Genomic DNA, 27,366 nt, shown 5'->3' with positions numbered 1-27,366 from the left:
ATCAGTGCCAGGTCCCAGTCCAGCTGAAATATGGCTTCAGTGAAATCTACCAGTAGAGTATGACCTCGATCATAGAGGAACTCAGTCCGAAGCCAACCGATGTTCTCGCTTATGTCATGTTCTTTATTGAGTTTAAAGGATAGGTGACATGTGACATGATGAGATAGACATGTGTATATACAGTGCCAAGCACACAAATAACTAGGCTGTGTTCTTTTTTTCCTCTCTCTGCCTGAAACAGTTAAAATCAGGTATGGAAGTGACAGTTTCTGTCCTGGTCAAACTATACCATAGCCCTCACTGCTAAACGGGAACTTCAGCCTAAACAAACATACTGTCATTCAGTTACATTAGTTATGTTATTAAAATAGATAGGTAATATAATCTCTTACCCATCCTGTTTTAAAAGAACTGGCAAATGTTTGATTTCATGAGGGCAGCCATCTTTTTGGTTTAAAGGAGGTGACAGGGAGCATGAGACACAGTTCCAACTGTCCTGTGTCCTGATCACTCCTCACAGTTGCGCACGCTAGGCTTCAAATCTCAAATTAAAAAAAGTGCGCCAAAACAGCAGAAAGAGAACAATAACATCAGAAATCCTATCATGCTTTGCACAGCATCAGGGAAAAAAATACCCGGGCAGTTTTCTTCTGTGCAGCTAAAAATGAGGCTTGGGTAAGAAAAACAAACTTCTGATGCCGTGAAACTGTTAAAGAAACACCAAGCCTTTTCAGTTCTGCTGAGTCGATTTTTAGTCTGGAGGTTCACTTTAAGGAATTACAGCCAAAAACACTTTCCTTGCAGAAAATAGCTTCTAAGAGCAGGAAAGAGATAAAAAGGGACAATAGTTCATAGATTTTAGCTCTGGCGTTCTTCAGTGCATGTGTCACTGAGCAGAGCCAATGAAACATTAAAAACTTAAAAAGTACATTTTAAAATAAAACTGCGGAATATCTAATAAAAGTCATTTGTAGGAGAAGGTGGATAGATACAATTGTTTATCTTATCAGTTTATTTTTACCTCGTGTTTCATTAAAGGGAACCTGTATTGAGTGAGTGGTATATGGAGGTTGCCATATTTTTAAAATGGACCTGAACTTTTACACAGGACAGGAAAACGTAGAGAAATGCACCCTGTATGTATTTAGAGAGTTTAGCCTGTCTAATCCCCCCTAATCTGTGACTAATCACCACTGTAATTTGATCTCTCAGCTGTGTCAGCTCAGGAATCTCCTCTGCCACGACAGAGCTGCTAATTATTTAACACCCTTTGTCTGCTTCCATGAAAGCAGGAAGTAGACACAGTGCAGATTTATTGCAGGAGTTCTGTTAGCAGTAACATAGAAATATTTTTCTTTAAAGGTTATTGTGCTGTTTCTTATCTTTTAGAGCATAGAGGAAGTTCTGAGTTCAGATCCGCTTTAAACAATAACAATGCTTGTTTAGGGTCTATATCTAAAAGTATTACAGGCAGACAATCAGCAGAACTGCCAGGCAACTGGTATTGCTTAAAATGATATAAATATGTCAGCCTCCATAGCCCTCGCTCTTCAAGTTCCATTTAACCATTTCCATTCCTGTATCAGACTGTATGCGATGATGGAGGTGTGATTGAGATTAGAGCAATTTTCTGCTAGGATCTAATCTAATATCAGGTAGTCCAGAGAAACGATGAATATCGGTTAGATATAGGCTGTTATGCTTGGTACACACGGTACAATTTCCTGGCAGATTTACCTGCCAGATCGATTATTTCCAAAAGGTCTGACCTGATTTCCGATCGATTTTCTGATCTATTTTTCATAGAAGTGAACGGAAAATCGTTTAGAAATCAAATCAGTCCTGTTGGAAATAGTTGATCTGGCAGGTAAATCTGCCAGAAGATTGTATCGTGTGTACCTAGCATTAGGACGTCTCTCGTAGCTCTGTAGAGTGAGGCTGGCGTAGGACAGAGCTCTGTAATGCAGATTATGGTAATGTGTCCTCATTTGCACAGATCTGGCTTCTCCTGATGGCTTCTCAAGCCTCACGTTCCCTCTCAGCCAAAGTCTCCTCCTCAGAAAATGTCACATTTTTGTGTTTCTGTGGAAATGGCGCGATAGCATCTCCGGAACGCCGCAGCTCACGCCACCAATGGGCGCTGCGTCTCTGGGTCTGGCAGAGGGATGTGCTGGGATCTCATTTCTAGCTTGTTGTCCCTGATAATATTTCTCTTTTCTCTGACTTCAAAGCCGACAGCTTTCCATTGTCCTCCAGAAGCACAAACTGCTTTTCCTGGAATTGTTCTGCTGTAATTCGCTAACTGTCTGGACAGAGAGCCGGATAGGAATGATGGGTAATGGCGGACCAGCCCTAACCAGAGGGAACACGGCTGTGCCAGCATCACATCCTCCCCATTTATATAGAGTTTTATTTTATTTCTTTGTGATGAGTAGACAAGGCCAATGATAGGATAAATTGTTAAGCTTGCATGCAGAGTTAATGCAAATTGCATTGAGCTTGAAATTGAACCAATCAAAATCAGCAGGAAGTGCAGTTCTGAAGGCTCGTACACACATCCCAACAATCTAACCAACTCACATCCAAACTGAAGTGCCTGGCTCTTCTACTAATCATATATGCTATTGCTCTGTTGTTATTGCCTGATGAAGTGGGATCAAACCTGTGAAACGTGTTGCATTGTCACCGGAGTATGTAAATAAACTTGTTGTATTTGACAAACACCGTGGCAATTTTTGTGTCTGCCTCGAGGGGTAAATTCCGCCACTGCCTCCTCATGTTTTAAACTTTCTAGATACTTTTATCCTTTTGGCGCCTCTGTATCCATACTATGCTTATATCATCTAAACTTGGTCTGTTGGAAGATAGTTGGGCGTGTACGGCGGGCAAACAACAAGACAACCAACTGATAACAGGTTGTTTGCCAAATCCAACCAGCGGATCAACCTGCACAACTATCATGCAGGCTGGCCACTTGTAGTTTGAACAACTTTGTTGTTTTTGAATGCGGACATGTTGTGCAGTTTGATATTTTGCGCGTTCAGTATTTCATTGATTTGGTTGTTTAGTCGGCATGTGTGTACAAACTTGTCCCGGTGATATGCGTCTTTGATCACGCGGCCGTGGTATCAAGGATTGTGCGGCGCCGAGCAGCCACTTCGCAGTCTTCACCGAGCTTCGACCAGGATGTAGTTTTGGAGGGTCGGTACACAGTAACGGAGGAGAACGGGTGGGGGAGCAGTGGGCATGAGGAGAGCCCACTACACATGCCTGCCCGTTTTTTACATTTTTCTTTTGGCTAAAGTATCTTTTAAAGGACAACTGAAGCGATTTTGAGATAAAAAAAAGATACTTTGCTAAGGACAGGGAAGGCTCTGGGTCCTATTGAGACTTCCCATTCTTCTCGCGGTCCCCTCGTTCCAGCGCTGTCTCCCCCGTTCTAATTTTCCACCACGGGGGTCTTCAGATGTCTTCGGGAGCCCGTGTGCTCCTAAAGATGGGCAGCTGCATACTGTACATGTGCGAGTATGCAAAAGAGTGCACTGGTGCATGCGCATTACAGAGCCACCCATTTTCTGGAGCACCCGGGCTCCCAAACAACTTCCGAAGCTTCCTGCGGCAGAACAGAGCAGTCTTCGACCCATCAGTCGGAGATTGCTAACGAGGGTGACAACGCTGGAAGGAGGGGACCAAAAGAGAAACAGGAAGGCTCTGTAGGACCCAGAGCCTCCCCCCTCCTTAGGTAAGAATGTTTTTTTTTATTTAAAATTTACTTTTGGCTGTTAGAGACTTGTGGTGTTTGTGGTGTTTTGGCTGTATGAGACTTGTGGTGTTTTGGGTGTATGAGACTTGTGGTGTTTGTGTTGTTTTGGTTGTATGAGACTTGTGGTGTTTGTGTTGTTTTGGTTGTATGAGACTTGTGGTGTTTGTGGTGTTTTGGCTGTATGAGACTTGTGGTGTTTTGGGTGTATGAGACTTGTGGTGTTTGTGTTGTTTTGGTTGTATGAGACTTGTGGTGTTTTGGGTGTATGAGACTTGTGGTGTTTGTGTTGTTTTGGTTGTATGAGACTTGTGGTGTTTGCGTTGTTTTGGCTGTATGAGACTTGTGGTGTTTGAGTTGTTTTGATTGTATGAGACTTGTGGTGTTTGTGTTGTTTGGCTGTATGAGACTTGTGGTGTTTGTGTTGTTTTGGCTGTATGAGACTTGTGGTGTTTGTGTTGTTTTGGCTGTATGAGACTTGTGGTGTTTGTGTTGTTTTGGCTGTATGAGACTTGTGGTGTTTGTGTTGTTTTGGCTGTATGAGACTTGTGGTGTTTGTGTTGTTTTGGCTGTATGAGACTTGCGGTGTTTGTGTTGTTTTGACTTTATGAGACTTGTGGTGTTTACGTTGTTTTGGCTGTATGAGGCTTGCGGTGTTTGTGTTGTTTTGGCTGTATGAGACTTGTGGTGTTTACGTTGTTTTGGCTGTGTGAGACTTGTGGTGTTTGTGTTGTTTTGTCTGTATGAGACTTGTGGTGTTTTGGGTGTATGAGACTTGTGGTGTTTGTGTTGTTTTGGTTGTATGAGACTTGTGGTGTTTGTGTTGTTTTGGTTGTATGAGACTTGTGGTGTTTGTGGTGTTTTGGCTGTATGAGACTTGTGGTGTTTTGGGTGTATGAGACTTGTGGTGTTTGTGTTGTTTTGGTTGTATGAGACTTGTGGTGTTTTGGGTGTATGAGACTTGTGGTGTTTGTGTTGTTTTGGTTGTATGAGACTTGTGGTGTTTGCGTTGTTTTGGCTGTATGAGACTTGTGGTGTTTGTGTTGTTTTGGCTTTATGAGACTTGTGGTGTTTGTGTTGTTTTGGCTGTGTGAGACTTGTGGTGTTTGTGTTGTTTTGGCTGTATGAGACTTGCGGTGTTTGTGTTGTTTTGACTTTATGAGACTTGTGGTGTTTACGTTGTTTTGGCTGTATGAGGCTTGCGGTGTTTGTGTTGTTTTGGCTGTATGAGACTTGTGGTGTTTACGTTGTTTTGGCTGTGTGAGACTTGTGGTGTTTGTGTTGTTTTGGCTGTATGAGACTTGTGGTGTTTGTGTTGTATTGGCTGTATGAGACTTGTGGTGTTTACGTTGTTTTGGCTGTATGAGACTTGTGGTGTTTGTGTTGTTTTGGCTGTATGAGACTTGTGGTGTTTGTGTTGTTTTGGCTGTATGAGACTTGTGGTGTTTGTGTTGTTTTGGCTGTATGAGACTTGTGGTGTTTACGTTGTTTTGGCTGTATGAGACTTGTGGTGTTTGTGTTGTTTTGGCTGTATGAGACTTGTGGTGTTTGTGTTGTTTTGGCTGTATGAGACTTGTGGTGTTTGTGTCCTTTTGGCTGTATGAGACTTGTGGTGTTTGTGTCCTTTTGGCTGTATGAGACTTGTGGTGTTTGTGTCCTTTTGGCTGTATGAGACATGTGGTGTTTGCGTTGTTTTGGCTGTATGAGACTTGTGGTGTTTGCGTTGTTTTGGCGGTATGAGACTTGTGGTGTTTGTGTTGTTTTGGCTGTATGAGACTTGTGGTGTTTGTGTTGTTTTGGCTGTATGAGACTTGTGGTGTTTGTGTTGTTTTGGCTGTGTGAGACTTGTGCTGTTTGTGTTGTTTTGGCTGTATGAGACTTGTGGTGTTTGTGTTGTTTTGGCTGTATGAGACTTGTGGTGTTTGTGTTGTTTTGGCTGTATGAGACTTGGGGTGTTTGTGTTGTTTTGACTTTATGAGACTTGTGGTGTTTACGTTGTTTTGGCTGTATGAGACTTGTGGTGTTTATGTTGTTTTGACTGTATGAGACTTGTGGTGTTTACGTTGTTTTGGCTGTATGAGACTTGTGGTGTTTGTGTTGTTTTGGCTGTATGAGACTTGGGGTGTTTGTGTTGTTTTGACTTTATGAGACTTGTGGTGTTTACGTTGTTTTGGCTGTGTGAGACTTGTAGTGTTTGTGTTGTTTTGGCTGTGTGAGACTTGTAGTGTTTGTGTTGTTTTGGCTGTATGAGACTTGTGGTGTTTGTGTTGTTTGGCTGTATGAGACGTGTGGTGTTTGCATTGTTTTGGCTGTATGAGACTTGTGATGTTTGTGTCCTTTTGGCTGTATGAGACTTGTGGTGTTTGTGTTGTTTGGCTGTATGAGACGTGTGGTGTTTGTGTCCTTTTGGCTGTATGAGACTTGTGGTGTTTGTGTCCTTTTGGCTGTATGAGACTTGTGGTGTTTGCATTGTTTTGGCTGTATGAGACTTGTGATGTTTGCGTTGTTTTGGCTGTATGAGACTTGTGGTGTTTGTGTTGTTTTGGCTGTATGAGACTTGTGGTGTTTGTGTTGTTTTGGCTGTATGAGACGTGTGGTGTTTGTGTTGTTTTGGCTATATGAGATTTGTGGTGTTTGTGTTGTTTTGGCTGTATGAGACTTGTGGTGTTTGCATTGTTTTGGCTGTATGAGACTTGTGGTGTTTGTGTTGTTTGGCTGTATGAGACGTGTGGTGTTTGTGTCCTTTTGGCTGTATGAGACTTGTGGTGTTTGTGTCCTTTTGGCTGTATGAGACTTGTGGTGTTTGTGTCCTTTTGGCTGTATGAGACTTGTGGTGTTTGTGTCCTTTTGGCTGTATGAGACTTGTGGTGTTTGTGTCCTTTTGGCTGTATGAGACTTGTGGTGTTTGTGTCCTTTTGGCTGTATGAGACTTGTGGTGTTTGTGTCCTTTTGGCTGTATGAGACTTATGGTGTTTGCATTGTTTTGGCTGTATGAGACTTGTGGTGTTTGTGTTGTTTGGTTGTATGAGACTTGTGGTATTTGTGTTGTTTTGGCTGTATGAGACTTGTGGTGTTTGCATTGTTTTGGCTGTATGAGACTTGTGGTGTTTGCATTGTTTTGGCTGTATGAGACTTGTGGTGTTTGTGTTTTTTTGGCTGTATGAGACTTGTGGTGTTTGTGTTGTTTGGCTGTATGAGACTTGTGTCCTTTTGGTGGTACGAGCTTTGTGGATGTTTTGGCGATATGAGTCTTGAGATGTTTGCTTTGATTTGGCTGTATGACCCTTGCGGTAGGAAACTTTAGTTTCTGTTGTTTTGAAGTTGTGAAGACCTGCAGATTGTGTGGCTTTTAGGCATGGTCGGAAATACCAATTTGTGATTCCTACGGAATTCCACATTCCTATAATTGGCTTCATGATTTCTGCGGAAATTTGAATTTTTGATTTTTTATTTTGCAAGTTTGGTGGAATGTTTGTTGTTTTTTTGTTGTTGTTTTTTTGGTTATTTTTGTCAATAAAGTTCATTGTAAAAAAAAATAGTTCTTTGGCCTGGTGCACACCAAAAACTGCTAGCAGATCCGAAAAATGCTAGCAGATTTTGAAATGCTTTTTCTTCTTTTTCTGTAGCGTTTCAGCTAGCATTTTGCGGTTTTGTGAAGCGTTTTTGGTGTAGTAGATTTCATGTATTGTTACAGTAAAGCTGTTACTGAACAGCTACTGTAACAAAAAACGCCTGCAAAACCGCTCTGAAGTGCCGTTTTTCAGAGCGGTTTGCAATTTTCCTATACTTAACATTGAGGCAGAAACGCATCCGCGATCCAACATCTGCAGCAGCCCAGGAGTATGCGTTTCTGCAAAACGCCTCCCGCTCTGGTGTGCACCAGCCCATTGAAATACATTACCCTAGCGGATCCGCACCCGCTAGCGGATCGCAAACCGCAGCAGAACCGCTCTGGTGTGCACTAGGCCTTTTTGTGGATTCTGCTATTTTTTGTGGATGTTCACTATTATGCATAATCTGCATTTCCAATTGGCTACCACGGTACACTTCCACATTCTCTGATCAGCCTAATGCTTCCCAGTCTTGTAATTGGCCAAAAAGTTCTGTGGTATTCCGATTTTCCATGGTACAATACTGATTCTATGATTGGCCCAATACTTCCGAGTCCTGCGATGGGCCTAACATTTCTGAGTCTCGCGAATGGGATATTCTTCGGAATTCTGATTTCCGCATGCTGATCTTCTCCACATAAAGTCGATTTCCAAACGAAATTTTGCAGAACTGTGAAGCTCATCCCTAGTGGGTTTGGTAAGAAGACTTGAGGTGTTTGTGTTGTTTTGAAGGTTTGAGCTTTGCAGTACTGGTGTTTGTGTTGTCTCGGTGGTGGTCATGTTGTATTGAGGCCCTCGGCAGTTGTTTTGCGCATATAGCGGTACAAGCCCTGCCATGTTTTGGCAGTATGAGACTTGTGGTGTTCATGTTTTGGAACTCCATGTTGCTAGGTAACCTGGCTCGTCTGGAATAACAAGGCCTAACGTTGTGTTGGCTCTTGAGGTTTCACCATCACGGACTTGCTCAGTGATCTGGGTAAATTAATCACGGCGGGAGGCTGCTAGTCTAGGTGGAGCGCAGAACGTCCGCCTGAGCAAGTATAAACTTACATGCTGGGTTACACCCTCTATTTAATGTTCAGGCCTTCCCAGAGAGAGAGAGAGACGCACAGGGCTGAACAGGACTTGAGTCACACACCTAATCACCATCATTATTATTATCACAGCTGGGTGAACACCAGAGATTAAAGATATACCATCTCCGTATTAAGGTGCCCATACATCAGGCGACTTGGCAGCCAATCGACCATCCAATTCGATTATTGAAATCAGTGCCATCAAGTACATTTGGCCCCAATTTCGCGAGGAAATCCCCCCCCCCCCACCCCCAATGATAAATGTCCCCCAGTGCCCAGGTGCATGTTATACATTACCTGTCCGCCGCCTCCGCTTGTCCACGCTGGCTCCAGGCGCATTCTGCATACACGCGCGCCCCACGTGGTCTCCTAGTAAGAGAAGCGCGTATGACGTCAGATGTCATACACGCGGCCACGTTACTAGGCAACCACATGGCGCATGTGTTTGAAGCACAGGGTGCGCCCAGAGCCAGCGTGGACAAGCGGAGGCGTCGGACAGGTAATGTATACCTTGCACTGGGTACGGGGGGGACATTTCATTAGAGGGGACAGCGTCGGGGCGACGAGGTGGACGTATGCGGTGCACAAGACCGATTCCCTAGAGATTTCATGCTGAAATTGATCGAGAATCGGCCTGTGGCGTATGGGCAGCTGACAGATCTCTCTCTTATCAGATTGGATTAGAGAGAGATTTGTCTCCTGGTCAAATCTGCCCATCGCTAGATGTATGGCCACCTTTAAGGCCTGCACACACGGGCAACCAAACCGCCTGATTGTCGCCTGATCGTGTGTACACGTGGCAAACGACTATATGAGCGATTGATGAGACGGTTTGCCCAATCCAATCAATGGATCAACATACAGGGCTGTTTGGCTGATATTGTGCAGTTGGCCATGCGTGTACAATGTCATTTGAACAACATACTTGTTCTGAATGCGGCCATATTGTGCAGACCACCATTTCACTTGCATGTAAATGAGTTGGTTGTTCAGTTGGCTGGTGCGCGGAAAGTACAAGTCCTATAAACGGTGTGACGAGGTGTTAGTCATGCAATTTGTTGGACGTGTGTATGAGCCTTAAAGTGACCCTGACCTTGGCCCCGATATTTTAAATATTGTTTTGTTACTGGTGCTGTGCGACTAGCACACAGCACCATCCTCCCCCATCCAGCGCCCCCTGTAGCTCCAGTTCTGCTCAGTCGTAACCTTCATCTGAGCAGAACGTTGAATATCCGCGGGGAGGAAATGGCAGTTCTTCCTCCCCTCTGCCCGTCCTTAACTCCACCGCTTCCACTCCCCTTATAATCCACTGCACACAGCGGGCCGCAGAGTGCACTGTGTGCGGGCTTGTTACAATTGAGGTCGGATTATAAGTCCGACCTCACTCACCACATGCCCGCACATAACCCAGTCCTCTGTGCACTGTGGGCAGTGGATCATAAGGGGAACTATAGCAGTGGAGGAGGCGGAGTTAAGGATGGTGGGAAAAAGGAATTAAGTTAAGGATGGACAGAGGGAAGGAAGAGCTGCCACTTCCTCCCTGCCCATATTTGATGGCAGAACAGGCTACAGGGGGCGCTGGAGGTGAGAGGATGGTGCTGTGTGCTAGTTGCACAGAACCAGTAACAAAAATATTAAAAATATTGGGGCCAAGGTCATGGTCAGGGGTACTTTAACTGTCTTCCCAATTTCCCCTTTTCCTCTAGGTCTGCAATACGTGGTACACGTGGTGCTGGTGGTATAGAACCCCCCTCCCCGGTGAGCCATCTGCAAGGTTTTTTTGCAACACAGGTGCTGCTTCTTTTATGACAGGACATGGCTATGATTGGTTGTCGGAATGTGGAAAGGTCTCACCTGGCTGAAGTGGCTGGGATGACCCTTTATGGGTTAGCCAGCTATCTCGCTTGTGTCCCTCTTTAGCCTGGGGCCTGGCATGGGAAGATGTCCTTGGTGGTAGTGGGGGATCCTGGCCTGCATACAGTGGCTGTGGTGTCAGACATTCTTAACGTGTTGTGCTGCGCCCAGCCAGGGGCATAACAATAGACTCTGCAAGGGATGCTGCCACAGGGGGCCCAGGGGCCCCTGGGGGGTGAAAATTATTTTCCTTTTCCTGAGAGCCTGACAACTAAGGGCACGGAGAGAAAAACAACTTTCTGCTCTCTGCACAATTATTCTAATAACTGCATCTGCTCAGCCACTGATAACGAACCATACAAAGTTTTGTAGACCGTCCCAATTCAGTGTGCAGCACGCTCTTGTGTACAGCACCCAGTCCCCGATCTTTCTACCCATCCCTAAGTGCTCTGTACTGTAGTGATGCTGAAGAAGATTGCAGAGCCAGTTCTGATCCAGAAAGCAGGAGGGGGGAGTTGCGCATCCAAAATTTCGCAAGGGGGCCCAGTGATTTTTAGTTACTCCCCTGCGCCCAGCCATTACGGATCCCCGGCAGTGAGTGGAGGTGTAGTGCTAAGCCAGCAGACAAACAATGCTGAGTTACCCCGCAGTGAAAAACTGAGGCTGATTTCTACGCATTCCACAGGGGAGCTCTCCCACTTTTTCAAACTTTAAAATACACACCATGCAATTTTCACTTCAGATACTATCTGAGAAAGTGATCAGATCAATATTCAGATCGGATATAGAAGAAAGAATAGAATAGAAAATACGCATGTAAGCTATTTTTTTCACATTTTGTTCAGATTTCCAATCACTCTGATCATTTTTCCCCACTATTTAAAATGTGCTCCTCGGACCTGTGGAAAGCATTCCCCTGCCAGACGGCCTTCCTCCTGTGTCCTCTGTCCATAGGCACTGGGGCACCTGTGTCCCTGGCAGGGCCGGCCGAGGCATAGGCTGGAGAGGCTCCAGCCTTAGGGCGCAGTGTAGGAGGGGGGCGCACAATTCATTCAGCTGTCATTCCTAATTGTGTATGAAGCAGAAAAATTAGAAAAGGGGATACATGGCAGTGACTGCAAGGCAGATAACTAGATATTAAGGTGTTGGGGAGGTTGTGGACCCTGTGGCCCTCTTAGTGTAACAGCAATCAGTGTGTGACGGTTGGGATGGGATGGATGGAGGGGCGCACTTTGGTGTCTCAGCCTTGGGTGCTGGAGGACCTTGTCCCGCCTCTGGTCCCTGGACCAACGACATGTATGTGGTAATTAAACCGGATCATGGGGGTACGGGTGCCCAGCGGCAGTGCAGAACTGAACTGAAATCTATAATAAAATCTGTGAATAAGGTGTGGCAGTAAATATCTTTCAGCCTGAAATCAGTCGAATGTATCAATCAAGCATGCTGGAAAATCTCAGGCCGACGTGGTCCATCAGGTTCGTGGCGGCGGTAACAACATGCAATATTGCGTCGAACGGTGACAGAACACATACCCAACTCCCTATTCCCGGCCCCTTAAATCTCACCTGTTCCAGTTGCCGTGAGTGCTGCTCCCGGTGTCATCCGCTGCTTCCCAATTGTGGCCCCATGTGGTTGTCGCGTATAGCATGTTGTGTGTGTGTGTGTGTGATGTCACCTGCTATACGCAGCAACCGCATAGGGCGGCAATGAGGAAGCAGCGGACGAGACCAGGAGCAGCTGGGCACTCATGCAGCGCATGCACTGCTCTGTGACATTATGTCAGTGCGCTGAACACAGCTGTTCATTAATGTCTTATCAGTGCAGAGGTCATATACAATGCACAGCCCCCCTCTATATAATTACATCAAGTGTCTGCCCTAATCCCTGCTTCCTATAGTGGCCCCAAATCCCCCTGGGGCTGTTAGTCACGAGAGCAGGTGCAAGAGGGCAAGATCCAGGTCACTGGGGCACCCAACGGGGTCATTGCTGCTTGCATACACCAAGACATTCACTACATTATACAGTCAAACGCCCCAACACAGGTGACGTTGGATAAGTTTCATCTATGGTTGCTTGAGAGTCAGTGTTAAAAAAATAAGGCTTAACTAATACATGACTATACCCCACTCTGTATACTTACCATAAACTCTGTAGCAAAGTGAACCTGAACTCAGAACTTCCTCTCTGCTCTAAAAGATACAAAACAGAATAATAAACTTTAAAGAAAACTATTTCTTTGTTACAGCTGATACAAATCCTGAAATTAATCTGCAGTGTATCTACTTCCTGCTTTCATGGAAGCAGACCTATTGTTAACATCCTGTACTTTCAAATGAGGTTATCTGACGTGGCAGTTAGAAAACACGAGAGAGATCAAATTGCAACTTGTGGTAAGACACAGATGAGGGGGAATTAGACAGGCTAAGCTCTCTAAACACACACAGGGTGCATTTCTCTGTTTTCCTTCTGTCCTGTGCAAGAGTTCAGGTCCACTTTGAATGATGAAATACAGTCATTAAAAACAAAGTTAGACAAAAGGCCAGTGAGGCACTAAAGGTCCAACATACCCACAACGCATTTTTTGCTGCAATTTTTTCGTTAAACCAGGTTAGAAGATCTCCTACAACCCATGATGATCCTTCAGATTGAACGACCGTTATGACGGATTACTAAACAAGCTATGGTTCAGATCCCTGTTGACTTCTACACAAATTACCTCGTTTAAGTGCTCTTTTGCGCCCGTCATTCGTTTCCGTGGCACACAGTTTTGGAAGTATGATCAGGGAAATACTGTTGTGTAGCCACTGCTGCAGATTCCCTGGAAAGGGGTGGAGGAATTTTGTTCCGGGTACTTAATCCCTGGGGTTACATTAGATGTAAACTGGGCAATTTTTGGGATTAAAGATACAAAAGAAGCAGAAGGTGGTCCTGAGCAAAAACTATTGGTAGATTTGGGGGTAAGCTTAGCTATGAAGCTTGTTATTAAAAAATGGAAAAATCCGGAACCGCTCTCCCTTGAAGAATGGAAAAAGGATATTATAGCATTTCTAAATGATAGCGTTTGGATAGGAGAAGATGATGTGACTGAAAGGTCTAATGCTACTTGTTGGGTTGTTATGAAATGGATTTGGGTGAATAGTGTTGTCTGACTTCCGTATACCTCTTTGTTTTTGTAAGGAGGAGGAGAGGACCTAGAAGTGTCTGAGTTTTTTGGGGGGAAGTATATGGAGGATGTATGAGGTATGTATGAAGCGTGGTAGGTGGGATGTCTGAGTGAACAGTAATCTGTCATTACGTTGTATTGTTTTACTATATTTCTAATAATTTTCTAATTCAAATAAGATTACTAAATAAAAGATATGGCAAACCATGATGCAACCATTTACCCAACAAGGGAAGGTGCTGATGAAGCCAAGTCCTGGTTGGGATATGGCGTATTATCGCTGCTGAGAGTTTGAAGAAAAGAAAAAAAAAGAAAAAAAAAATCATTATATCATAAGTTTATTTTCACTTCAGATTCCCTTTAAAAAGACACTGAAGCGGAAAAATATATGATATAATGAATTGGTTGTGTAGTACAGATAATTACTAGAACATTATTAGCAAAGAAAATAGTCTCATATTTTTATTTTCAGTTATATAGTGTTTTTTTTTATAACATTGGATAATTCTCTAATATTTGCAGTTTACACACTACTCAGCATTCTAAATGATTTTACAGAGCAGGCCAATGAACTATTGACCTGTCCTCTGAAGAGAAACTGAAAATACAATGACTGACAGTTGAGATAACAAGCTTCAGAAGACAGAGCTCTCTGCAACTTTGAAAGTGGTGGAGCTCAATAGCTCTTTTGCATAGATAACAACTGGAGTTTCTTAACTCTTCCTGTACTAGAAACAATGACTCATCTCTGCTGCTAATCTTAATTTAAAATTTGATCTTAATGTTTTATTTCTTAGCAGTACTACACATACAAATCATTATATCATAAGTTTATTTTCACTTCAGATTCCCTTTAAGGCCCATACACGCCAAAAATCAATGTTGCCTGGCGGAGGTTGGTACCTGATTCCCTTGTGCGACATTGCAGGGCTGATGACAAGAGACGTGCCACTAGCCTGAAGGCTAGCGATGTGTACGGTTTATCTGCAGGGGGGGGGGGGTGGAGTGGAGGAAAGACGGAGTGACAAGTAGGGAGAACAATGCTCTTGGCTGTAGCATTTTGCCAGGTTCTGTCCAAGAGGGGTCGGTTGCTGCTGCACACACACTGGATTCTCAGCAGCGATTTTTCGATCTCTACTACTTGATATCAATCCTGTTATTGACTGGGAGCTGATTGGACCTTTCGGAAATTGTTGATTTGACCCGTCAATCTGATGGGAAATTGCATGGTGTTTACCGGGCCGCATGCCTGGTCGGAAACCTGATCAGACCTGTTGGAAAATATTTATTAGACCCCTCAATCTGCCGGGAAATTGCATGGTGTGTACCAGGCATAGAGATCGTTTCCTCTTCAGCCTGAAGCCAGAACCCTACAGAGGCTGCCTTATCTTTTACCTGGGCCCAGTGCCCTGCAGGGACTGGATTATTAAGGGCAGTGTCCTATACAGATTGTTATCTTTTGCCTGAGGCCAATGCCTAATGCTAGCAATACACAGTACGTTTGTACCACTCCATTGAGCCATTAGATGGCTCGATTGATCATTTCCGACGTGTCCGATCACCCGCCAGATCAATTCCGCGCTCGAGACCGCAGGCAGGACAATGGAAAAAGATAAGGAAAACGAGCGGAAGATAAGAGAATCGCCCGCGGGGACGAGCGGGAATCGATCCAGCGGCATAATCGAGCGGTTTGTACCGTGTATTCCCGGCATAACAGAGGGCTGTCTTATTTCCTACCTGAGGCCAATGCCTAACAGAGAGCTGCCTTATTTCTTGCCTGAGACCAATGCCTAACAGAGAGCTGCCTTATTTCCTGCCTGAGGCCAATGCCTAACAGACGGCTGTCTTATTTCCTGCCTGAGACCAATGCCTAACAGAGGGCTGTCTTATTTCCTGCCTGAGACCAATGCCTAACAGAGGGCTGTCTTATTTCCTACCTGAGACCAATGCCTAACAGAGGGCTGTCTTATTTCCTGCCTGAGACCAATGCCTAACAGAGGGCTGTCTTATTTCCTGCCTGAGACCAATGCCTAACAGAGGGCTGTCTTATTTCCTGCCTGAGACCAATGCCTAACAGAGAGCTGCCTTATTTCCTACCTGAGGCCAATGCCTAACAGAGGGCTGTCTTATTTCCTGCCTGAGACCAATGCCTAACAGAGGGCTGTCTTATTTCCTGCCTGAGACCAATGCCTAACAGACGGCTGTCTTATTTCCTGCCTGAGACCAATGCCTAACAGACGGCTGTCTTATTTCCTGCCTGAGGCCAATGCCTAACAGAGAGCTGCCTTATTTCCTGCCTGAGGCCAATGCCTAACAGACGGCTGTCTTATTTCCTACCTGAGGCCAATGCCTAACAGACGGCTGTCTTATTTCCTGCCTGAGACCAATGCCTAACAGACGGCTGTCTTATTTCCTGCCTGAGACCAATGCCTAACAGAGGGCTGTCTTATTTCCTGCCTGAGACCAATGCCTAACAGACGGCTGTCTTATTTCCTGCCTGAGACCAATGCCTAACAGACGGCTGTCTTATTTCCTGCCTGAGACCAATGCCTAACAGAGGGCTGTCTTATTTCCTGCCTGAGACCAATGCCTAACAGACGGCTGTCTTATTTCCTGCCTGAGACCAATGCCTAACAGACGGCAGTCTTATTTCCTACCTGAGGCCAATGCCTAACAGAGGGCTGTCTTATTTCCTGCCTGAGACCAATGCCTAACAGACGGCTGTCTTATTTCCTGCCTGAGACCAATGCCTAACAGACGGCTGTCTTATTTCCTGCCTGAGACCAATGCCTAACAGAGGGCTGTCTTATTTCCTGCCTGAGACCAATGCCTAACAGAGGGCTGTCTTATTTCCTGCCTGAGGCCAATGCCTAATGCTGGGAATACACAGTACGTTTGTACCACTCCATTGAGCCATTAGATGGCTCGATTGATAATTTCCGACATGTCCGATCACCTGCCAGATCGATTCCGCGCTCGAGACCGCAGGCAGGACAATGGAAAAAGATAAGGAAAATGAGCAGAATATAAGAGAATCGCCCGCGGGGACGAGCGGGAATCGATCCGGCGGCATAATCGAGCGGTTTGTACCGTGTATTCCCGGCATAACAGATGGCTATCTTATTTCCTGCCTGAGGCCAATGCCTAACAGACGGCTGTCTTATTTCCTGCCTGAGGCCAATGCCTAACAGAGGGCTGTCTTATTTCCTGCCTCATGCCAATGCCTAAGAGAGGGTTGTCTTATTTCCTGCCTCATGCCAATGCCTAACAGAGGGCTGTCTTATTTCCTGCCTGAGGGCTGTCTTATTTCCTGCCTGAGGCCAATGCCTAACAGACGGCTGTCTTATTTCCTGCCTGAGGCCAATGCCTAACAGAGGGCTGTCTTATTTCCTGCCTGAGGCCAATGCCTAACAGACGGCTGTCTTATTTCCTGCCTGAGGCCAATGCCTAACAGATGGCTGTCTTATTTCCTGCCTGAGGACAATGCCTAACAGAGAGCTGCCTTATTTCCTGCCTGAGGCCAATGCCTAACAGAGGGCTGTCTTATTTCCTGCCTCATGCCAATGCCTAAGAGAGGGTTGTCTTATTTCCTGCCTCATGCCAATGCCTAACAGAGGGCTGTCTTATTTCCTGCCTGAGGGCTGTCTTATTTCCTGCCTGAGGCCAATGCCTAACAGACGGCTGTCTTATTTCCTGCCTGAGGCCAATGCCTAACAGACGGCTGTCTTATTTCCTGCCTGAGGCCAATGCCTAACAGAGGGCTGTCTTATTTCCTGCCTGAGGCCAATGCCTAACAGATGGCTGTCTTATTTCCTGCCTGAGGACAATGCCTAACAGAGAGCTGCCTTATTTCCTGCCTGAGGACAATGCCTAACAGACGGCTGTCTTATTTCCTGCCTGAGGGCTGTCTTATTTCCTGCCTGAGGCCAATGCCTAACAGAGGGCTGTCTTATTTCCTGCCTGAGGACAATGCCTAACAGAGGGCTGTCTTATTTCCTGCCTGAGGACAATGCCTAACAGAGGGCTGTCTTATTTCCTGCCTGAGGGCTGTCTTATTTCCTGCCTGAGGCCAATGCCTAAGAGAGGGTTGTCTTATTTCCTGCCTCATGCCAATGCCTAAGAGAGGGTTGTCTTATTTCCTGCCTCATGCCAATGCCTAACAGACGGCTGTCTTATTTCCTGCCTGAGGCCAATGCCTAACAGACGGCTGTCTTATTTCCTGCCTGAGGCCAATGCCTAACAGAGGGCTGTCTTATTTCCTGCCTGAGGGCTGTCTTATTTCCTGCCTGAGGCCAATGCCTAAGAGAGGGTTGTCTTATTTCCTGCCTCATGCCAATGCCTAAGAGAGGGTTGTCTTATTTCCTGCCTCATGCCAATGCCTAACAGAGGGCTGTCTTATTTCCTGCCTGAGGCCAATGCCTAACAGACGGCTGTCTTATTTCCTGCCTGAGGCCAATGCCTAACAGAGGGCTGTCTTATTTCCTACCTGAGGCCAATGCCTAAGAGAGGGCTGTCTTATTTCCTGCCTGAGGCCAATGCCTAACAGAGAGCTGTCTTATTTCCTACCTGAGGTCAATGCTTAACAGAGGGCTGTCTTATTTCCTGCCTGAGGTCAATGCCTAACAGACGGCAGTCTTATTTCCTACCTGAGGCCAATGCCTAACAGAGGCCTGTCTTATTTCCTGCCTGAGGCCAATGCCTAACACAGGGCTGTCTTATTTACTACCTGAGGCCAATGCCTAAGAGAGGGCTGTCTTATTTCCTGCCTGAGGTCAAGGCCTAACAGAGGGCTGCCTTATTTCCTGCCTGAGGCCAATGCCTAACAGAGGGCTGTCTTATTTACTACCTGAGGCCAATGCCTAAGCGAGGGCTGTCCTATTTCCTGCCTGAGGACAATGCCTAAGAGAGGGCTGTCTTATTTCCTGCCTGAGGTCAATGCCTAACAGACGGCTGTCTTGTTTCCTGCCTGAGGCCAATGCCTAATGCAGAGGCTTTCTTATCTCCTGCCTGAGGGCAGTAAATGCTGATCACAGCTGTTCTGTGTGTTCCTGCCACAGAAGGGTTCAGTTTATGCCCATTTTCGGCCGATGATGTTCTCTGAATCCTCTCTGTGCCGTTTGCCATAGTTTATTGAATAAGCCCATGCATGTTATACCCAAAGGCAAAGCTTAGCATGCCGACACGCATTAAACCTACACAATACGTCGCACAACAACAAAGGCTTGTTCACCGCAACCACATCAGAGAGCTTGCCTCCTCCGGCGTGTGATCGGGCCCTTCACCCGGCGCGTAGCAAGAACCATAAATCCCCGTGTATAATTGTCTCTGTCTCCTATTCCTTGCTCTGTATGTCACTATGTTTATGTGCTGGGCAGATACAGTTTAGAGCTAAACCATCAATTTGGAAATATAAAACATATTTGGTGCTCATTTGTCTCCTGCTTGCCGTGAGGGCGGCCATCTTGTTAGCTCGGCCTGTCATTGGCTGCGCTCAGAAACAATGTTTTTAGTGTTTATAACAACATGCTACCTGGCGTTTAAAAACATTTCCATTTACAGCCAGTGCTCATCCACTGCGAGTTTAAAGGATACCCCAACTGAAATGTGACATAATGAGATAGACATGTGTATGTACAGTGTCCAGCACACAGATAACTATGCTGTGTTCCTTTTTTTCATTCTCTGCCTGAAAGAGTTAAATATCAGGTATGTAAGTGGCTTACTCAGTCCTGACTCAGACAGGAAGTGACTACAGTGTGACCCTCACTGATAAGAAATTCCCCTTTTTTACCTCTTTCCTGCTCTCAGAAGCCATTTTCTGCTAGGAAAGTGTTTTATAGTTGGAATTTCTTATCAGTGAGGGTCACACTGTAGTCACTTCCTGTCTGAGTCAGGACTGAGTCAGCCACTTGCATACCTTATATTTAACTCTTTCAGGCAGAAAAATAAAAAAGGAACACAGCATAGTTATCTGTGTGCTAGGCACTGTACATACACATGTCTATCTCATTATGTCACATTTCAGTTGGGGTATCCTTTAATAGAAAGAGGCGTTTTTGGTAAAAGACCCCACCAATACCTTTTTCATTGCTTTTATATTTTTCGATATTTAGGGAGGGTCTGAAAAAGCACAGAGCAGAGAGTGGGGAACTGCAGAGGAAATATTTTCCCTTTCCCTTGTTGTATTATGAGAACAATGCTGTCCTCAGGTCATTGTGGTTTTGTAGCACGCAGTACTTCATGCAGTGCAGGAACCGCTTGCTGCGTCCTGTCAGTCTACAGAATAATGCTGCTTTTTGCTGGGCTGTGGGTCTTGCTAAGAATGGACTGACCTATGTGAATTTTAGAGCCAGAATGTGCGTTCCATAGAAGGTTTAATGCATAACGTGTCTGTCTGCAATATTCTGTATGGTACAAGGCTAGTGCAGGAACAGAGCAGGTAAAGAGGCAGTGCCCAGGGCTGATCAAGGCTGGTTTTATACTTTTCCCATATCTAGGCCAACTTTCTTGTAATTTCCCTTCCGTGTAGTAGCAGCCCCTCTCCCATTCCATGTGCAGCCCGTTTGTCCATGTGTGACATCCATATAGAGCAGCCCCCTCTCCCATCCATGTACAGAAAACCCTCCTATTACATGTATAACATCCATGTACAGCAGCCCCCTCCCATTCCATGCTCAGCCCTCTTTTCCGTGTGTATCATCCATGTACAGCAGCCCCCTCGCTACTTGTATAACATCCATATATAGCAGTGCCCTTCCATTCCATGCACAGCCCTTTCTTCCATGTGTAACATCCATGTAAAGAAACCTCCCTTCCATTGCTTGCACAGTCCCCTCTTCCATGTGTATCATCCATGTACAGCAGCCCCCCTCCCATTCTATGTGCAGCCCCCTCTTCCATGTGTATCATCCATGTACAGCAACCCCTCCCATTCCATGTACAGCCCACTTTTTCATGTGTAACATCCATGCACAGTATCCCCCCTCCCATTCCATGTGCAGCCCACTCCTCCATGTGTATCTTCCTTGTACAGCAGCCTCCTCCTATTCCAGTCACAGCCCTCTTTTCCATGTGTAACATCCATGTACAGCAGCCCCCTCGCTCCTTGTATAACATCCATATATAGCAGTGCCTTTCCATTCCATGCACAGCCCTTTCTTCCATGTGTAACATCCGTGTAAAGAAACCTCCCTCCCATTGCTTGCACAGTTCCCTCTTCCATGTGTAACATCCATGTGTACAGCCTTTCCCAAGCCACATGCAGCCCCCTCGTCCATGTATAACACTCGTGTACAGCAGCCCCCCCATTCTATGTGCAGCCTTGTCTTCCATCTCTGTACAGCAGCCCCCTCCCATTCCATGTGCAGCCTTGTCTTCCATCTATGTACAGCAGCCCCCTCCCATTCCATGGGCAGCCCCCTCTTCCATGTGTATCATCCATGTACAGCAGCCCCTTCCCATTCCATGTGCAGACCCTTCTTCCATGTGTATCTTCCATGTACAGCAGCCCCTCCCATTCCATGTGCAGCCTCCTCTACCATGTGTATCATCCATGTACAGCAGCCCCCTCCTATTCCATGTGCAGCCCCTTCTTCCATGTGTATCATCCATGTACAGCAGCCCCCTCCAATTCCATGGGCAGCCATCTATGTACAGCAGACACTCTCATTCTATGTGTAACATCTACTGCTGTAGCCCTTCACCCCCCAGGGCCTCTCCCCAAGTTGATAGTGGTCACCCCCCCCCCCCCAGTGTGCCAGCTGGCATACCAGGGGGCCGTAGGGCAGTACCATCTGGGGGGGGGGGGAGTTATCTTCCACAGTGCGGTTTGATAGATTTTTTTTATTCATAATGAGCTCTATTAGGAATGTATTTGCAGTGTGTGGCAGAAATAGACCCCTCTCTGATCAGATTCTGGTGGGCACCAACATTCTTTCATTATTACTGGAAAGCTTCCTGTACGGCCGGCTGACCCCAGCAAATGGCAGATCAAAAGCTCTGTGGGACACATTCGCCTTCCAAGCAAATTCCAGGCCGGGGATTTCACATCTCGGAGATGACAACTGTGCTGAGAGTTTACAGACAAAACACTGAGAGAGCAAACTGCAGGCCGGGCTGTACACAGTCCATCCATCTGCTGCCTGTGCTGCTGGCAGATGGGACAGGGACAAACTCTGGTGACAGGGACAAATGGGACAATGTGGCCCTCCAGTAAAACACTGGGATGTGCAGTACCAGCTTATTATAGTGGAGGAGTTTTAATATACTTGTTTCAATTTTTTGTGTACATCTCTACAAAACAAGCGGTTGATTCATTTTAATCAGACACTGTATGAAATATTACAAATAGACGTTTCTGAGTATTTTCTGTATCCCACCTTCACCAGATAATATTGTTGCAGCAGAAGTGTTTGTTTGTTTACTGTTAAAGGAATACTGTGCCTGCGCAGCCACTCACTGATGCTCCGGCCCCGCCTCCGGTTCACTTCTGGAATTTCAGACTTTAAAGCCTGAAAACTGCACCTGTGTCCTTGCTCCCACTGATGTCACCAGGAGCATACGGCGCAGACCATACTGGGCTTGCGCAAAACACTCCTGATGATGTCAAAGGAAGCGAGGGCGCAGCTGCATCTGCGCAGTGGTTTTCCGACTTTAAAGTTGAAAATTCCGCAAGTGAACCAGAGGCGGGGCCGGAGCATCGGTGAGTGGCTGCGCGGGCAAAGGACGTCCGCGGGGGACCATTAGAAGTCCCGTGTAAGTTCAACTGTTTTACCCCCGAGCCCCCCACAGTAGTCCTTCAAGCTTTATAAATACTTATTAATGCGTTCACGTTTTTGTACATGTGATTTCCGACTTATAACGTATAATTAGTGTGCATTTAAATGTAAAACAAGAGTTTGCTTTCTTAAAACAGAAAGAATTTGCGATAATTCAGGTTGGAGTGAGCTTGAGTTGTCTCCCAGTGCACCAGCAAGCTCATGTTAGTCTGTACCTCTCGGTGTTACAAGCCATACTCCATAGAGCCACATTAATCCATGCCATGCACTGATGAGGATCAAACAATCTGAAACAGTCTGTATGCATGTTGGATTATTATGGCTCTGTACAAATTAACAAGCTGACACATCATTGCATTCCAGCGGTTCTGGAGGTGTGTTTAGCTTCTAAGGGTAGAATGGTTAATTTGCATATATTCAGCAGTGATGCATTGTGGGAGACATCTCAAGCTCACTCCAACCTGGATTATCGCAAATTCTTTCTGTTTTAAGAAAGCAAACTCTTGTTTTTCTTAGCATCTTAGTAAGGGGGCTTTTAGGACCATTGTAGTCCCTTACACACTCCAATGAGTTCTGGGTCACCATAAGCTTGCTGGTTAGTCTGTGCCATTTAAATGTAAAGCTGTAAGTGGCATGAGGGAGAGGGAGAGGGGGGGATACAAGCTTGTTGGTTGAATTTCAGAAACCCTGGACTGGATGTAAAGGACAACTGAAGTGAGCGGGCTATGGAGGCTGCCATATTTATTTCCCTATAAGCAATACCAGTTGCCTGGCAGCCCTGCTGATCCTCTGCCTCTAATACATTTAGCCATAGACCCTGAACAAGCATGCAGCAGATCAGGCATTTCTGACATTATTGTCAGATCTGACAAAATTAGCTGCTTGCTTGTTTCTGGTGTTATTCAGACACCACTGCAGCCAAATAGACCAGCAGGACTGCCAGGCAACTGGTATTATTTAAAAGGAAATGCATATGGCAGCCTCCATATTCTTCTCACTTCAGTTGTCCTTTAAAAAGAAAAAAACAAAAACTGCTGTTAGGTAGTAACATTTTATTACCCTCACCTGGGTCACATCAGAATGTTCTGGGAGTAGCTGGAAGGTTAGGGCGTATACACACATGCAATTTTGATTGGCCAATCACTGACCAGTTTTACCACCTCCATGTGGTATGAGGCCAACAGATCCTGAATACTATGAACAGATTGTGTAGGTAAGCTCTTATATTACATGGTAGTGGTAAAATTGGCTAAATCATTGGTCAATCTAAATTGCATGTGTGTACTAGGCTTCAGAGAATTGCAGTCCTATGCGGCCCCACAATGGGAATATTTTCAGTACACCCAGACTGTGCTGGGCTAGAGATCTTGGAAGCCTTAAAAAATATCTCTTTTTACTTGGCAGTCCTCTTTAGCAATAAGGTCCCCGGGGCAAAACTCCATGACTTTCCAGGTTGTGGATTTTGCTGCCCGGGGGAGGCAGAGCTTTGGGCTGTAGCTCTGCCTCTGCTGGAGTCGCTCTCCACCTCTCCCCGCCTCTCTCTGTCTCCTTTCACTGAGAGGGGCGTGGAGAGACGGAGATTGACGCAAGCAGAAGCAGAGCTACAGCCTAAAGCTCTGCCTCCCCCGGGTAGCAAAATCCATTCCATGGAAAGTCATGAAGTTTTGCCCCGGGGATTTGGGGGGTATGAATACATCATTCTGCTGTTGGCTAACATACTACATCGTGGTCGTAAAGTTGGTCAGCGATTAGTCAATTAAAATTGGATGTGTCTATGCACCCTTAGAATCAAACATGTGCCCAAGTGTCCTCCGAGCTCATTGAAATATGCAGAACGCCAGATCTGTAAAAGATTGCAACACCCGAGCGCATTGTTCTTTTCCTCACCCCTCCTCCTGCAAGCTTCTCCATCATGCGCAGCACTGTCATCTGCCTCTCTATAGCAACAGTGCGCAAAGTGGTGCTCTAGCAAAGGGAGGAATCTATACAACAGTCACTGAGTGTGTACTCACCTATGGAGGGAAAGGGTCTGGGTACCACAGAGCCTTCCTGGGCCTCTCTCTGTCCCCTCATTCCACTGCCGGGCCCCAGTGAGCTTCTTCGACCAGCTTGGTCAAATATGTCTTCAGCCTTCCTCTAGCAGTCTTCAGAAGTGATCCTGTCCCGTAGATGAGCAGATCCTTACTGCACACACATGATTCCGGCCTCCTGCATGCAGAGTATGGGTGAGCCCGTCTTCAGAAGATGAGCACCGCTATAGCCATAATCTCTATTACAGCCTATGGTGGTGCCAGCTGCGCCCAAATCTCCGTCGCCGTTTTTACAGCGCTCAACCCTGCTCTCTCATTGATGTTTAGCCTAGGCTGTTTATTATGCAGAATTCTCCTCACAGAGCACTCTGGGAGACGATGTGTGGTTTCTACTGGCTTCAGAAAACACAAACATTCCGCAGTGGTGCACCTGCCAGCTGTAAAGGTGTGATACATTTCAAAATGTAAATCGGGGAAAGGAAAGATTTTGCAGTGGGCAAACACTGACTAAATCATTTATATATTTTATGTATAGCGTTTTATAGTCGGTAAAGTTCCTCTATGCCGGCAGCCCTTGATATAAGTCCGGGGGTCCGCACACATGCCTGAATTTCCATCTTTGCCTATAGTTATGGTGACGTCATTCAGCAGCACATTTAGAATGCCGCGCCCGGGTCCTTGCGGCGGGAATCTGGGGTCACATGGCTCTGTCACATCTGTCAGCGCTTCTCCTGATGGACGCTGGAGGTAATTGGAGTTTTATCGGGTTATTTTCTGCCGGATACGCAGCTGCCGTATTGATCGCTCAGCGCTGGCAAGGCACAATTATCTCCGGTCTCTCCTACCCACCTGCCAATCACAGAGCAGCAGAAACCACGTTTCCATACACCCCCCGCTGCCCCCAGACGATGGTCCCTGGTGACAGTGTCCCCTCTACGTTACAATACGTCTCCCCCACCCCCCATTTGCGGTATTTCCTGCTCATCAGCAGAGCGAAGGAGATTAATGAGCTGCAGAGGATGCGTTTCGTCCTTCCTGGGTGGGTAATTATTTTGTCTGTATTTGCAGCAGGAATTGTGTGATATTCTTGTAGGTTCCGGCAGTCTCATCGGATATACAGCGCGGAGGATCGGCCGCCGTTATCTTAGCGTTCATCTCCAGGGCGCTGTGATCAATAACGCAATTGGAGGAAGCATTGTTCCCAGACAGTTCTACTTCTCCAACAATTTCCCTGACTTCTAAATGTGCCGCCGTGCGCTGGGAATAAACGCTTATCGCAAGTAAACCCCAGGAGATCTTCGTATAGCAGCTCTGCAGCCCCCACCCCCGGTGCTACATGACAGTAGGACTACGAATGTGTTAAAGAGGACCTGTCCTGAGAATAACAATAATAAAATTGCTCTTTTTTTTTTTTTTTACAATGTTTATTTAGAAATGAATTAGTCAGTCTTCACAAGAGTGACAAAAAGGATCAAACAATCCGAAACAGTCTGTATGCATGTTGGATTATTATGGCTCTGTACAATTTAACAAGCTGACACATCATTGCATTCCAGCGGTTCTGGAGGTGTGTTTGGCTTCTAAGGGTACAATGGTTAATTTGCATATATTCAGCAGTGGTGCCTGGGAGACATCTCGAGCTCGCTCCAACCTGAATTATCGCAAATTCTTTCTGTTTTAGGAAAGCAAATTTTTGTTTTTCTTAACATCTTAGTAAGGGGGCTTTTAGGACCATTGTAGTCCCTTACACACTCCAATGAGTTCTGGGTCACCATGAGCTTGCTGGTTAGTCTGTACTTCACAAGAGTGAACAGAGGCACCAAAAGGATAAAAGGACATCACATTTTTAAAACATGGAAGAGGTGGAGGTGGATTCTTACCCACTCCAAAGGAAACGACAGGAAAACGTGTTAAAGTATAACACAAGGTTTATTTATACACGCCACAAATTTTTGAAACGCGTTTCACAGGCGTGACCCCGCTTCATCAGGCAGTAAGACAGGAGTAGACCGCTAAAGTCGTCCAGGTCTACACCAAGCACCTCTGTGTCCCAGAGGCGGCAGAGGTGACACAGAGGGGGACACTGAAGGCACGGGGGGCAGAGGGGGACACTGAGGGCATGGGGAACAGAGGTGACACAGGGGGACACTGAAGGCACAGGGGGGCAGAGGCGACACATAGGGGGGACACTGAAGGGGCAGAGGTGACACAGAGGAGGACACTGGAGGCATGGGGGAACAGAGGTGACACAGAGGGGGGATACTGAAGGGGCAGAGGTGACACAGAGGGGGACACTGGATGGGGGAACAGAGGTGACACAGAGGGCGACACTGAAGGCATAGGGAACAGAGGTGACACAGAGGGGGACACTGAAGGCATGGGGGAACAGAGGTGACACAGAGGGCGACACTGAAGGCATAGGAAACAGAGGTGACACAGAGGGGGACACTGGAGGCATGGGGGAACAGAGGTGACACAGAGGGCGACACTGAAGGCATAGGGAACAGAGGTGACACAGAGGGGGACACTGAAGGCATGGGGAACAGAAGTGACACAGAGGGGGACACTGAAGGCATGGGGAACAGAGGTGACACAGAGGGGGACACTGAAGGCATGGGGAACAGAGGTGACACAGAGGGGGACACTGAAGGCACAGGGGGGGCAGAGGTGACACAGAGGGGGACACTGGAGGCAGAGGTGACACAGAGGGGGACACTGAAGGCACAGGGGGGCACGGGGGGCACCTGAGGCACAGGAAGGCATACAGGATGTATGGGGGACAGAGATGGCACAGTGTGTCGAGATATGGACAGACTCAGGTTAAGAATGAACCTACAGTCACCAATGCATTTGTCAACCATGGACTACCTGTGCAACAGTATATTAATATAGTAAGTGTTTCTGATGCTGAAATCAAATTATCATAAAAGTGGTTATTCTAAATAATTTATTGCATTCTACTATATGTCACTACAGGGCCTCTTTTAAACCGCAATTATCGCAAATGCCCTTCTATTCAGTATGGGGAAGTTGTATGTCCTTGCTGAAGGTGCATTAGCGGATGTGGCATTTGATGATGTCCCAGAATCCTCTCC

General features: G+C 46.2%; 1 protein-coding gene across 1 annotated transcript in view; it reads left to right on the top strand.

The window, feature by feature from the left end:
- LONP2 (lon peptidase 2, peroxisomal) overlaps window positions 1-27,366 on the top strand; it is a 162,867-nt gene that overhangs the window by 113,544 nt on the left and 21,957 nt on the right. The window lies entirely within an intron of this gene.

The sequence above is a fragment of the Hyperolius riggenbachi genome, chromosome 11 (assembly GCF_040937935.1).
Source record: "Hyperolius riggenbachi isolate aHypRig1 chromosome 11, aHypRig1.pri, whole genome shotgun sequence".
Lineage (NCBI taxonomy): Eukaryota > Metazoa > Chordata > Amphibia > Anura > Hyperoliidae > Hyperolius > Hyperolius riggenbachi.
The sequence above is the reverse complement of the archived record's forward strand: the minus strand, read 5'-3'. Positions and strand labels throughout refer to the sequence as shown.